Source organism: Eleginops maclovinus, chromosome 1, assembly GCF_036324505.1.
Source record: "Eleginops maclovinus isolate JMC-PN-2008 ecotype Puerto Natales chromosome 1, JC_Emac_rtc_rv5, whole genome shotgun sequence".
Taxonomy (NCBI): domain Eukaryota; kingdom Metazoa; phylum Chordata; class Actinopteri; order Perciformes; family Eleginopidae; genus Eleginops; species Eleginops maclovinus.
Genome location: NC_086349.1, coordinates 11,671,046 through 11,682,458, shown reverse-complemented (window position 1 = coordinate 11,682,458; position 11,413 = coordinate 11,671,046).

Here is an 11,413-nt window from a genome sequence, read left to right as displayed (position 1 = left end):
ACGAATAATCGCCTCTGCAGACTCCTGGCCCGAACAGAACACGCAATCTTGTTAGCCACATCCATCACGTCTTTCATATTTAAAATCTTCCCGCACAACCCTTGCTGGTGAATTATTAAATGGTAATTCAGGAAATCCGGGAAAGATTCAGACTGTTTGCACAATCCAATGAACCCAGCAATACGTCCAATCATTGCTGGAGCCCCATCGGTTGTAATGGAGATGAGTTTGAAGAGGGGCAACCTGCTCTTACTAACGAATTCCATAAAAACCTGAAAAATATCTGTGCCTCTTGTGTGCCCTTTCAAAGGCAAAATGGTCAGCAGCTCTTCTTTTACACTCATATTGTCAAAAACCATTCTAATGAACACACATAGCTGAGCCACATCCACAGCATCAGTGGATTCATCGAATTGCAGAGAAAAACACTCACATGTGTCAATATATTCCTCAATTGCTGTTCAACATCCTCCGCCATTCCCTCGCATCGCCGTGTAACAGAATTTCTTGATAGCTGCACATCCTGAATAGCAGACAGTCTCCTTTCGATTTTTAAAATCGGCAAAAAGCGCATCTGCGGCTTCTATCAACGCTTCTTTCACAATCTCACCATCCTTGAAAGATTTCTTTCCTTTTGCAAAAACATGACAGACACAATAAGAAGCTATGATTGCAGCCTTACTCGTGGTATTGGGCCTGGTAAAAATGGACTGTTGTGCTGCTAGCTGACTTTTCAATTCCTTGACTTTTCGGGGGCGTAGTGATGATTTAGCTGGGAAGTGTGTATCGTAGCTCTTGTGGACCGCTCCAAATTCCCTTTCTTTGGAAAAGCCACATTTGCATTGCAGATAAGACAGATGGACTTGGCATTCAAATACACGAACAAATAATCCTCCTCCCAGCTCCCACTCTGAATGAAAATGATACGTTTTAGCAGTGTCCGAACTACGGGGGACTCGGGGGATCCGAGACCCCCTGAAACTGACACGAGATCCCCCGAAAACATGATTTGGGAAATGTTGGGGGGTCTCTAAAATAGTCAAGCGCAAGCGCCCCCCCCCCCCCCCCCCCCGAGAGAAAAATGGGACCCCCCGAAAATCTCGGCATAGTTCGAACACTGCGTTTTAGATTTTTAAGCTTCTGCCGCCATTGTAGTATCCACTCGCTCTAGTCAAGCTTCTCGCGCCCTTCCGAGTCCTTAGTTAGAACCTAGCAACCATACCATGCGCGCGCAGATAGAAAGAAGCGCGTGAGATTTTTTCTTTGATTATGCCTGATCTACCTTACTATAGCTGTACAAATCTACACACTGCTTCACGCGATCAGCAGTTCATTGTGCCTATTTAAGATGTTTTAAGTTGGAAGTTTTAATGTAGGCTTATTTTACACAACAGTGGGAGGATAGCCTACACACAACATTTTCTCGCAATCGACTGGAACTCAGCCCGCGATCGACTGGTAGACCGCGATCGACTGGTTGGGCACCCCTGTTTTATACTTTGTAAAACGTTTGGATGTTAAGTATGGTAGTCTTGCAATTTTTACAATGTTTACTATTTCAAAATTATATCAGAGGCGGTCGCTGTTGCACAGATAGCGCTTTTTTAAGAAGGTACACGAAGAAGAACATGGTCGCTATCTCTACAAGATGATTTAAACCGGGCTTGTCAGTGCCGGATCCGTTCCCCCCCGGCTGCTCATGCGCGAAAAAAACAAACTGTTTACGATCGTCAATATCAAGCAATAAACTCTATATGCAGACAGTTTCTATGAACTACCAACGGTTTCCGGTTAGGTAAACTAACTGGCTGCGGTCAAGTACCGTAAAATGTAGACATGCGTAGTACAAATCGGGCAGGAAAACGTTGAGTTTCCGCGTACGTCATTACGCGCATTTGCAGCCCTGGGGGAACGGATCGGGCACTGACAGCTGGCTCTTGGGTTTTTGTAACTTTACACACACCTGTCTTCGGGCCGAAATCTCGGCAAGCTAACCTGCACTCCGGTATGTTCTTTTATTTAATCAGTGTCCTTAAAGCGACTGTATCAGCGCCAAATGTTTATTTTGAACAGCCCTTTTAAACTTACATTGCTAACAAAATAACTATGTTTTTAAGAAGAACTTTCTCTGTATATCTAGCTTGTTTACAAATATGTCACTACAGTCAAAACTGTTTATTTTTAAAAAACGTTCACATATGGTAATTGCGTCCATGCGAGTTTAGGCGGAAGTAAACGTTACTTCTGTGGCGTCTACTAGGCCTACTTGGTGTCATTTTACAGTTTGCTTCTGTACAAATGTAGCTAATGTCTTTTAAATAACACTCAAAATATTCATTCACATACGGTTAAGACAGCAGGTATTTATAAACTGCAAGTCTAAAGTGTAAATTTCTAACAAACTCTGTATTTTGACAGAAAAGTGATTCGGTGTAGCCTACATTTTTTTAAACTACATGATTGTGCAGCCATGTAAGCTAACATGTGGCGGACTCATTTCTTTGAGATGTTGCAAATTGCAACACTTTCAAACAACACAATTAAATAACAATGGTTAATTTCCCTTCGGGCTCCAGTGTGTTCCGCCGCAGAATTCAGTACAGGCCATATGCAGGTACAGCTTGTGTGCCTGATGTCACAATGATATATTATTTGTGGCGTTTGGGGTGTGAGGCATTTCCACTTTTTTTCGGTACGCACTTTGCACTATTTATCCTGATAAATGGCTCGATCAACATTTGAAAAAGTTTGAACTGGTGGAAACAGTTTTGCTACTGTTGTTGTGGTTCTTCATGCACAAGAGCTCGTTTTTAAATGATTAGGTTTGGTAACCGGTTGTGAGCTTGTCTCTGATTCAGAGGTTTTCTAGAAGAACACACAACTTCTTAGCTGCATTTAATATTTAACTTCTAATGCAAGACCATCATAAGGTGAATTATTTTGAACCAGTTCCTTTCAGACTAATATTTTCACACTATTAAACAATATTTGTTGGTCTGAATATTTTTAAGGATACATTAACTTTAACTTTTAATTCATCGTTCTGAAGTACTAAAGCCTACTTATTGCTAATGTTCAAAACACTTAATTCATGTTTTTTTTTCAAACATTCATAACGTTCTTTAAGTGAGTCTTTTGTCCAAAGTGCTCTCCATTTTACGTTAGAAATTGGTTTTAAGTTTAGTTTCTGATACAGGTTTAGCACAATAGGCCTACATAATGTGATGTTGTGTGTATTTTAAATCATCGGTATCATCATGCTCATCAATGTTGGATAAAAATCCTGACATCCAGTTTTCTATTGTTGTATGTTAATAAAAAGAGCAGATACTAAACTCTTTGACTAAAAAGCTTTTTAAAATGCAGGAAAGGGATTGTTAATCGGGTACTACATCAGATTAAAAAATATTCGCAATTAGGATAATTTTCTCTTCCCATTATGTATCACACTCCCCTGGGAACTGATACACAAAAAATGAACAAAAAAGGGTTCTTTAGTCACAACCCCAATTACTATCCTGTCTTATAACCGAAAGATGTCATTTATAACCATGATGTTCCTCTGTAATTATTAAGCACGACTGCTCTATTTTGCTCCCAGGGCTCATTTGCATGGTAATTATCATTAGCATCACAGAGGCACAAGTCATGGAAGTAAAAAAAAAAACCTACTATCTTTATTTTCTCTTTTCATGTTTTTTGTCAGATCACTTCCATCATAGTATTATTTAAGTTTTCATCTCTGTTTTAAAGATCACAACCCTGTAGTTTAATACAGTAGAAACAATGTAATGTTTAAAAGTGACTTAATACTTTGGGAAAGATCTACAATAGATCAAATTTCACATTAGCACAACATACAACATTATTTATCCATTGAGCAACAAAACTTTGAAGAGCTAACTTAATTGTTTAAGACAAGTGTTTAGCGGAGTAAATGTGTTATGTGAACTTTGTTGTTGACATTTCACAGTGAAAAAAGTCAGTAAAGTAAAATATCATTTATTATAAGTAGGATATTATTTATTAAATATTCCCATGCCTCTTTCTATGAGATGACTAAAACCCATAATGACGCCCTGGCACCTAAAATGAGTCCATTTCTCTATGTAAAATTGAATGGTGCGTCTGAAAAATGGTTTCTTTTGCCACAAGATGGCGACAGATCACCGTTTAGGAGACATTTCACACAGTGGAAAGACTGCTATAACATTGCATTGTCCAGATAAGATGTACTTATCATGTTTTAGATTGAACATAATTCATTGATTGATTTTAAACCACCATTGAAATAGAATATTTTAAACCACCGCATATTACTTAACAATTCCCAAGTTAAGGTAAAAATGTTTTGAAATGTATTATTTAAGAAATTTTGTCATTATTATAGTAAAGTATCTTGTTAATGGGGTTACTTACCATTATACGATCTACAAGGTAAGGTTGAATCCCAGATGAGAAAAACCACAAAGCGTGTCACAGTACAACAAATGTAAAAGCGAGCAATTTCTTTGTTCTATATTTTTGGTCTTATTTGGTCTTTTTTCTTTACATTGGAATTTGAGTTTCTTATTTTTAGCTAAACTCTGTCTGTGTTGTTATTTACTTTTATTCTAGAGTTAGACTTTAAATTGCGAGTCATTGGTGCTGGTGACATAATGTTACATTGCCAACCTTTTTCTGTTCTCTAAAAAGCTGCACAGTGTCTTCATGACATTTGTTTCTGATTTGTGTGGGCATGTGATGCTGTTAGTGCGTACATGAAAATGGATTTGTCAGAAAATAGCTTTATTCTACTGAAACAGAAAAATCTGCATCGTTGAATGTCGAACAGATTTACTTTGACATGAAGCAGCCTGTGTCTGCCTGAGCCTCAGACACCAGCAGGTGTGAGGTTTCCAGTCCATGCGCTCAACCCAACGAGCAGTAATGTCGAACAAATGTAACCTTTCAGCCTCTCCGGTGCTGCGATGAGATGATTTTGGCACTCTGTAGGATTCCTGGATGGCTTTCTCTGACTCCGCTTTGACATCCGCCCATCTGTTACCATGTCCAGGGTTAGAAGGCTACCAAATGTTATCCTCAGGGTGTGGGAGAAATGTTTCCGATGTGAGATGGATGCTCTGATCGACAGTAAGAGTAGATATTTGTTCTACAGGTGGTCCTGTTAGGTTCAAGCACAGTTAAACCAACCACCTTTGCAGTTAGGGATATGCGATTTTTATCACATATGACAATAGATGTAATTGCCTCTATATTGATGTTGTGACAATATTGTAAGATAATGTTAGATATAAGGAATATCTAGTCTCAAGTCACAATATAAATATAATAAATATGCTGCCCAGCAGTATAGTCAATGTACCTAGTGCAGTCATTTCTTCCTGTATAGACTGTTTCTTTACAACTACATTTTCAGTTGCTTGTTTTTGAATTAATCTGTCAGTTCCTGGTGCAATTACCGTCTCTAAATAAAGTGCCAGGTGACATGTAAGTTCAGCAATGAAAAAAAGTATTGCGTTTATTAAGTGCTTCTCGATGCCACCCCAGTATTAGTCATGGCTTGCTGGCCAGGGTTGGGACTGCTGCTGGGAAATGGAGTTTAAATATAGCGCAGGGCAGAAGCTGTTAAGTGGCCCTGCTGCAGCAGCTCTGTCGATGCATATGAACGCTGTTTAGCACCACTTTGGTTCTGAAGAACATGAATTTCAATGTGCCAAGTGACAACCGCAGTGACTTCATGCCAGACATCCTCCAACTCGCCCATAGCCTTTCCCTCTGCACTCCTGGGTGTGCTAATCACCTCTGTCAAATAGGGCCATGAGATCACAATCACATGTTCTTGTTGTAAAAGACCACTGTGAATGAAAAGAGCTGCAGGTGTGATGTTGTGTTAGTGACATTGAATGTGTTCACTTGTCACCTCCTTGACTTTGTGCACTTTTCCAAACTGGATTATTGGCTGATGAGATCTCGTTGTTACAATTCAATATTGCAGTTTTATTTGCTTTCATGTGTAATTCCACTTTTTCTGAGCTCTTGTTTCAATGTTATTTTTATTAAATGCACTGCTCAGTGTTGCTGATATTTATTAGTTTCAGCACTGCGGGCATGGCATGGTGGCACGTCTGTTTTTGCTTTTAGTCAATGATACGTCTTTCATAGGCCTGGGAGTCGTACTGACATGTTGTATTGTAGTGTAAGGCGCTGCAGTGGGTTGCAGACATACAGGCAGACATGGAATCAAACTTTAATATCAGCACAGTGGAAATGGCCAGTATTGAAAATATTAGTTTAGACTTTTAGTTGTGCGGTTTAACAAGGGGGCAATGCATTATTAAAGTGTTACCTTCTAGGGGAAAAATAGTGGCTTTATCGACATGGGCTCAGCAGCCTTGCTGATGTCATCATCACCCTGTGTGTGTGTGTGTGTGTGTGTGTGTGTGTGTGTGTGTGTGTACACAATGAGGCAGACTCTTCCCGTGTGGGCATCAGGGGACAAAGTAGTCTTTATGCAGTGTGCCGAGCTCCAAGGCAGAAACATTGTTGAGCAGTAAAACATTCTGTAACTAAAACCACATGTTCCAGAGTGGAGGACAGACAAACACAGGCAACCTCTGCAGCTCCATCAGGAGTCGGTGCCCTATCATCGGGGGCTCAGGGGCTCCTTTTTGACTCCAATGCAACACCCTCGTTCAACATTCTGCATTTTATATGTATCAGGAAACTCAAATCAAGAACAGATTGTCCCTGGCAAAACTGCTGTGGGATGTTGCAGATAACGGAGGGAAGAGAACAAAGACAGTTTGGTTTGACACATTTTATGTAAAACTGTCTATTCTTTTATACATTTTTGTACATTTCTCCAACAGATGTTTGTTGAAATGTTCACCCTACATATATGTGATTACCTACCAGTATACAAATGTGTCCCCTTGCTAAAAGCTGGTGTCACACCGAAACCAACCATACATACATTACCAAACATAACTGCCAATAAACCATGGCATAAATGCATTAAGGACACCGTGATAGAGCTACTACAATATATTTTTCAGCAGTGAGTGGTTTTTCGCAAAAAATACTTCCATCTGCAACTACAGTTTATTTTTAGTAATATAAAGCAAATAGGGGAAGAAAAGAAAAGCATATCAAAGATAATTTCAGGATCAGCTTTATTGTCCAAGTCTGCACACACAAGGAAATTACCTTTTTATTATTGCTCCTAATGAAAATATACAAACACATCAACAAAGCTGAACAAGGTAAGCATGAACAAGTATACATGTGGCTGCTTTGAAAAGACATTCATATAAAAAAAAGGTATATTTATATACATTATTAAACAAAAAAACAATAAAATAGATAAAAGGAGGACAGGGTGCAAATAGTTCTTGATAGAATATGGTATGATAAATGAATTGACCATGTTGCTTTATCTACATCAGGTAGTTGTGTACAGTTTGCTTACATTTGATTTGTCAGTGGTGATTGAAAACATTTTTTTTTTTTAAATAATCCTTCCAAAACTCGCAAAATGTTTCTTTTCCATAGCCTCTCGCATCTTTAGGCCTTTTTATTATTCCCTCAATAACTTCAGTGGATAACTGTTACCAGAGCTACTGTGTGTGCTTAATGGTGGCTACTTAAATTATGGGAAAATGTGTCAGTTGTGATGTTTTCCTTCATAAAAACTGATGTGCAAGCTGGAGCTGTTGATTCACTTCTGTTGTTCATTGCTGTTTCCATTCTTCTCTCAGTCCAATAAAGTTTTACAGTTCCCTCACAGAGCTCTCTCTGAACTTGCGCTGTGTTAATTAGTTGGTGGTTCATTTTCAATTGATTCCCCACCCTTCTCAGATCATTAGGTGTTCTGTCTTGAAATGCTTTAAACCACTGCTGCCTCTCTAGGAGGTCAGCCATAATTAAAGGGACAGTGTGCCACATTATCCATGCATGGAGTCAAGCCGGTAACAGAATTTAGATCAGTCAGCCCCTAAGGTTAGGACTGAACCCTTGACCCGGACCCAGTGCACCCATTTCTCTCCCTCTTGTGTGCTCGCTCATACCTTCTTTACATGGCTGAGCTGCATGCCTTTACACCTATACCTGTACAAGGACCAAACCGAGTCTAATTTTGTTGCTCTCTTTAATGTAAAATACTTCTCATCTCATATTAAGGAAATAGAAAAAGATGGCAATTCTATGTAGTTTTTCTTCTTTTACTATTGTTTTTTGATGCTTTGTCATACTCCTGTTTGCTTTTGATTGATGGCATGAGGTGCAAAGTCATTAAAGAGTTAAATTGCTACTCATGAAATTAGGCCCTGTCGATTAGAAAAACTCTACAAGAACTACAAATATTTTCTGTCAAAACGGCCTTGAACTTTTGCAGAGAGGGGGGCCAGCGTAATGAAATTGTGATTAATATGTGTCTTTAAGTGCCTCAGCTAAGACCGGTAATGGTTTCTTTTGAAGCGCTGGCGCTGTGTGTCAGGGGCCATGTTTGTGTTATTGCAGATCCTCTGAGAGCCCATTGTTTGGAGACCTCACAGGTTCCTCCTAATCTAATTGGCCGTGGATGTCCTGGCTCAGGACCTTTCTCCATGCTTTAGGGATTGACAGAGCTGATCATGGCTTGAAAAGTCACTTGTCCAAATACAGCCTTGTTTAATTACAGGAGGGGGGGATGCATGCGTATCACCGCACACAGCCCCCCCAAGCCCAATAAATGCCCGGTCTAACTCCTTTCAGACTAGATATTCAACTCCACCTCAGAAAGAATCTCTATCCAAATAGGAACTGGACTTGAGTCTCCTCTCCTCCTCACCCCAAAGCCCTTAAGCACCCTCCACTCTGTTCACCTTTACTTTGCCAGTGACATACCTCCCAGTGCTTCTCCATCCAGTATAAACACCAGGAGATCCTCCCATGCTATTACTTACACCGCACTTCCCTGATCCTCACCCCCATCACCTCTCCCGCACCCTCCAATCCCCAGCCAATCCCTGACCACCTCATCCTCCACCTCTATATTCAAAATCGCCAATCCCAATCTAATTTATGGAATATTTTGGAGGTAACCGTATACAGCGGCAGGGGAGATAACATCTCCAGGCCCCTGTGAAGGACAGGAACTCGGCAGTGTGTGCTTAATAACATAAACTGCTGAAAAAGGGCCCGGCTGGTGCATTGGCAGAGGAGCAAGCCGGTGAGACGAATAGAGAGAGAGCACAGAGAGGGGACCCAGTGTTCTGGGGTGGGGTGGGGGTAATTGAGACCATGTGAGCCTCCCCCAGTGGAGGGATTAGAGAAGAAACGGAACTCTCTCAGCCCCAAGATCGCTTTCAATTAGATGCGCCCAGAGCAAGGGTACGCGGGAGACAGGGAGGGTGAGAGACCAGCGTCGCCCAAAACGTCTGGGCGCAGGAGGGAGGAAAGGTGAAAGAGAAGTTAGGGTCATGTTCCAACCTCCTCCTCTTCCTGCGTGTCAGTGCCAAAGTCTGGGCTGTCCAGGTCATGTCTGTGCGTCGCAGTACAGCAGATCCTTGTCATAAGGGCTAACACATAATGACAGCATCACTACCAGCGTACTTATTTTTTATTTAGTCTGTTTCAACAAGCATTCGTCAAGGGAACGTAGACTAAGCTTGCTCTCTCTTTCCAGTGATGCTCTGCCTCTCAAATGCATATTCTGTCTTTGGACTTTACCATGACAGCCAATGTCTTTCTGCTTTGACTTTCGCCACATTTTTCTGTCCTTCTACCTTTAACTGGATTTGGGTATCGGTTAACACCTGGTATCAACCCAATACTTGTGTTTGATTAGTTAGCTGTATGCCTTACTGTGTGTGAGTTACTTTGGTTATTCTTTGATGTGTATTGCTAAACCATGGTTCTTTAATGCTGCTTTCCTAACCTTTTTAATCACACTGTAACAATTACAAATCATCACATTACAGAATTGTAATTAACATTTTAAAAAGGAACAGGCATTACAATTCTAGTGCAAGCGTTTTAAATGCACATAGGTCAAAACTTTAAAAGTATTTAACTACCAGTAAAGACAAAATGTAATGAAAACAAAATGTTCACGTTAAAATATTTGCAACATTCTCTTGTACTATTTAATTTATTATTATATTTCTTTCACTATTTTTTGTATTGGTTTTATCTTCTGGTTCTGTATATATTCATGTAGCATTGTTGGAGGAGCCTGGGACATATCTACACTGCAGCTACTGTGCATATTACAATAAAGCCTTTGAATTTGAATCTTCAATGTGTTATCTGCCGTAATCATAGAAAATCAGTCCCATTGTATCCGATAACTGTCCAGCTATTTGTCAGTATCGGCAAGATACATTATCTGATTGTTGCGTCTTCAGCTGTGGCCACTTGGCTAAGCTCCATTGTTGTTGTGTTAATTGTGGGTTAATATGCCTTGCTCAATGGCACATTTTAGTTCACGAACCCACTCCTCTAACCCCGTTCATTATTTAAACATGCATTTTTTGCAATCCACACATACAAATATTGAACCTTTTTATATGCTGAAAATGTGTTTTATTTTATGTGCATTTCTTTGTTTGTTAATGCAGTGTAATTTAAATCAATTAATTGTGACTTATGTAAACACAAGGATCAGCTATAATCAGGGGTCGGCACATTCGCTCTGGACCAGGTTTTCCATGCCAGTCTTATCACATCTTACATTCTGAACACCTTAGACAGCACAGATGTAACTCGTCTCAGTAACTAGAACTTTTCCGCCGTCACACTCATGTTTGTGACAACTGCACACGCTTAATGTTTAACTCCAGTGTGTTCATAGTGCCTGAAGACCATGAGCCGGGCCTCATAACATTACAGCTGTCATACATCAGTATTGACGGCTCTGTGTTCATACCTTGTCTGTCGGAGGGTTTGCCCAGTTCCCGTGCTGACTGTCTTAAAAACAGAGCACCTGGCATTTTCTGTATTTATGTAGTTTCACAATGTATTACCAAACTGAGAAGGTCAAATTAAAAAGGTCATGCATGGAAAATGTGAAAGAAATGAGTCATGATATCTGCCTGAACGTTAAATATTTAGGGCAGTTGGAAGAATTCAGCAGGTCACACACAAGATAATTCAAGTAGAGAGCTTGAGAGACCACGTGCTGTGTTGCGGAAAAACTCCTCACGGTATAGATTAAGTTATGCTTTAATATATGCTGAGTGACTTGAAGCAATGCACATGGTGTTTTTCTGATGGAGATTGCATTTAGTTTTGATTTTCTTAAGGTTTAAGTTGACTGGTAACCCCTGATGAAATGTTCTAAACCAATAACGAAATATGCAAAGATGCACTTGAAATCAGATATTATGAACAGTCTAAAGGTAACTGAGGAGTGTCAGTCCCCCACAGATGT